The sequence below is a fragment of the Chrysochloris asiatica genome, unplaced genomic scaffold (genome assembly GCF_000296735.1).
Source record: "Chrysochloris asiatica unplaced genomic scaffold, ChrAsi1.0 scaffold00318, whole genome shotgun sequence".
NCBI lineage: Eukaryota > Metazoa > Chordata > Mammalia > Afrosoricida > Chrysochloridae > Chrysochloris > Chrysochloris asiatica.
The window spans coordinates 1,854,291-1,858,226 of record NW_006408836.1 but is presented as its reverse complement, the minus strand read 5'-3'; the positions used below and the strand labels follow the sequence as shown (position 1 = coordinate 1,858,226).

At 40.5% G+C, this 3,936-nt stretch overlaps 1 pseudogene; it reads left to right on the top strand.

The window, feature by feature from the left end:
• The window catches only part of LOC102818355, a 44,414-nt pseudogene that overhangs the window by 38,791 nt on the left and 1,687 nt on the right, over positions 1-3,936 (top strand).

Genomic DNA, 3,936 nt, shown 5'->3' with positions numbered 1-3,936 from the left:
AACAACAACAGCAAACATTGTATTTATCATTAATGTATCTTCTTTTTTTATGTAAGAAGTACATAGTTAAGGAAATAGGATTGAACATTTTAAGAAATATATCCAAGATCAAGCAATTCATCAGTAATAGAGCTGGGTTTCAAGTCTATTTCTGACACTACAGCCCAGGCTTTTTTTGTTTTCTGGTTTAATCCCCCAATAACACTTGGGTGTGTCACAAAGTCTGAGGTAACACTTGGTGTCTAGCCATATGTAACCACTTTTTACATGTGTCTTTCAGCAAGTCACTGAACCACTCTGAACCTCAGAGTCCTTAAGTGATAAACAAGGATCAAATTGTCTAAAACAGGCATACACATCAGAAATTTTCCAATACCAAGTTCTAAATTTCAAGAATAGAAATTAATGTGAGGCGTAGACAAAGCAGCAAGCATTTCACCAATATCAGTTCCTCATGTACTTTCTTTCTAAATTGTAGTCCACTCTAGCCAAGATGGGGGTCCTGGTGTGGTGCTGTTGGATAAGCACTGGGCTGCTAACCACAAGGTTAACAGTTCAAACCCTAGAAACCCTATACAGGGTCACTGTAAGTCAGAATTGACTCAATGGCATTTAACAACGTAACTAGCCAAGATGGAGTACTGGTGTGGTGCAACATTCCCCTTAGATGATGTTGTTGTTGTTAAGTGCCGTCAAGTTGTTTCCAAGTCTACAACCCTGTATAGGGTTTCTGAGTTGCTGCTGGTGAATTTGAACCACTGATCTTGTGGTTAGAAGTCCAGTGCTTTTCCTACTGTGCCACACCAGTACTTTAACAGCAATATCTAGCCAACATTGATGTAAAAGTTTTCTATACTAGTCCTAAAGAAGAGACTTGATTTAGTTAGAAAGCATCTCCATTTTATGTCCAGATAGTCAGGTTTTCCAGAGAACCCTAATTTAAAAAAAATTAATGCCTAAAATTTAGAATTTAGAAGGATCCTAAACACATAGTGTTATGGTAAAAGAAAACGAAGACAAATAATTTCCCCAAAGCCTCTAACTAGTCATACAGTAGAACCAACACTCCAGATTTCTTGTCTGTTGGTCTTATATACTTGTGATGGGTTGAGGTATAGCTTTCAAAAATATGTGTCAAATTGACTGAGTGGTTCAGTAATTATGTAATGATGTAATTTAACTATTACGTAGTGATATTTGAACAGTGTACATAAACCACAGCCTCATGTAACCTGAAACCAAAAGAACTAGATGATACCTGGCTACCACTAGTGACCTTTCTGATCAGGACCACAAAAGATATATCCTGACAGAAGGAACAAAAATGTAGAACAGAACTCAAATTATTTAAAAGTCCAGACTTACTCGCATTAGACGAGTTGTGAGTAAAGGAATCCTTGAAACTGTCACCATGAGACACTCTATAAGCCTTGAACTCTGAGGGCACCTATTAACTAAATAACAGACTATCTCATAAAATAAAGAATTTTATGAGTGAATACTATACACCTTTAAAAAAACACTATAAAGCCAAATGGTCTACAATGATTATAAAGCAAAGCTAAAAGTGTAAAGGGTCAGGGAAATCAGATTACTGAAAGCAAGACACCCAGAGTGGAATCCAAATGTCTCTGAACAATATAAGAAGTAGTTAAGTGGGACCCTAATACAGGATAAGCACTAGACTGCAAACCACAAGGTCAGCGAGTTGAGCTCACCAGTCATCCCATGGGAGAAAGATTAGGCTTTCTGCTCCCACAAAGATTTTTAAAATCTTGGAGACCCTATGCAGGACACTCTGATTCAGAACCAACTCAATAGCATTTAACAATTTTTGTAAACTTTTACCAAAAACACAATACATTTTTTTTTTTAAGTTACTTGCTCATATCACTTTGATGGTCAGTACTTTTTCCCATGTTTCCTGGCTTCCAGGTTGGTACCCTGTCCAGTTTATCATGTAAATCTCAATGAGAAAGTACTGCAAACACTGAGACAGGTTTGCATGGGCTGAATGGGACAGAGGTAAATAGTGATTCATGCTCAACCTGGGAATAACAGGGTTCTATGATACAGGGATCGGGGCATAGCCTGAAGAAAGGAAATAATACTAAGGTGCTTGACTGTCTTATGAATATTGGTTTTCCTTGCCTACTATTGTAAAATAGACACTTGAGTGGGATAGAAAGCAATGTCGGCAAACATGATTACAGAAAGCTTGTAAGCCCATCTGCAGCCTATAACTAATTAGAATACCTAAAAGGGATTCTACAACTTGCCCAGTGAAATAGGCCTCTTTGTGGAGCCTATATAGGACCTTAGGTGGAATCCTGAGCCACATCCAGAACCTTCTGATGTGGGACATTCCCACCAGAAAGGACAAGCAGACAGCCTGTAACAGCTAGAATGACAGAAGATACATCTTCAAAGAAAGATCATCAGGAGAGTCTCGATCTGTAGCTAATAGCCAAGTGTGCACACTCCAGCCTCTTCAGAACCGCAGCTGCCATCAACACTATTTGGGTTCCCATAGTCTCATCTGTGCCACTCATCCTCCACATGCTCCGCTGTCCCCAGCCACCATCATTGTGAAGCTCACGAAAGCCGGCAAAAGTCAAAGTGATTCCAAGAAGTTGGCTCCTCCCCTCAAGGAGGTAGAGGAAGACGGTGAGGATGAGGAACTGTCAGAAGATGAAGAAGAAGAAAGCAGTAGAGAAGAGGTTGTCATTCCTCAGAAAAAAGGCAAGAAATACCACACTACCATCAAAGAAGGTAGTGGTTTCCCCCACAAAAAAGGTAGTTGCCACACTGGCCAAGAAGGCAACTGCCGCACCAGCTAAGAAGACAGTTACAGCAGCCAAAGCATCAGCAACACCTGGCAAGAATGGAGCCAGCCCAGGCAAAGCAGTGGTGGTGACTTCCAGTAAGAAGTGAGCTGCTCCTCCAGCCAAGGGGACAAAGAATGGTAAGAATGCCAAGAAGGAAGTGAGTGATGAGGAAGACAGTGAGGAAGATGAGGATGAATTTGAGCCCATCATGACAAAAGAAGCTGCCCCTCACTTCACTGATGAAGATGATGATGAGGATGATGAGGACAAGGAGGATGAAGAAGATAACTCTGAAGAAGAGGCCATGGACACTACCCTGGCAAAAGGCAAGAAAACTCCTGCCAAGGTGCTTCCTGTGAAAGCTAAGAGTGTGGCTGAAGACAACAACGACGATAAGGAAGAGGACAACAAGGAATATGAGGATGATGATGAAGAGGAGGAAGAACCAGTCAAAGAAGTACCTGGAAAACGAAAGAAGGCAATGGCCAAACAGAAAGCCACTCCTGAAGCCAAGAAGCAGAAAGTGGAAGCCAGAGAACCAAGTGCAGCTTTCAATCTATTTGTTGGAAACCTGAATTGTAACAAGTCTGATCCAGAATTTAAAACTGGTCTCAGTGACCTTTTTGCTGAAAATAATTTTGTTGTCATGGATGTCAGAATTGGTATGACTAGGAATTTTGCCTGTGTGGATTTTGAATCTGCTGAAGACATGAAAAAAGCCTTGGAACTCACTCGTTTAAAGGTCTTTGGTAATGAAATTAAACTAGAGAGACCAAAAGGAAAAAACAGAGACCAAAAGGAAAAGAAAGACCAAGATGCCAGAACACATTTGGCCAAAAACTTGCCTTACAAAGTCACTCAGAATGAATTAAAAGAAGTGTTTGAAGATGCCATGGAGATCAGAATAGTCAGCAAAGATGGTAAGAGTAAAGGGATTGCTTATCTGGAATTCAAAACAGAAGCTGATGCTGAGAAAACCTTTGAAGAAAAGCTAGGAACAGAGATTGATGGCTGTTCTATATCCTTGTACTACACTGGGGACAAAGGTCAAAATCAAGACCACAGAGGTGAGAAGACCAGCACCTGGAGCAGTGAATCAAAAACACTG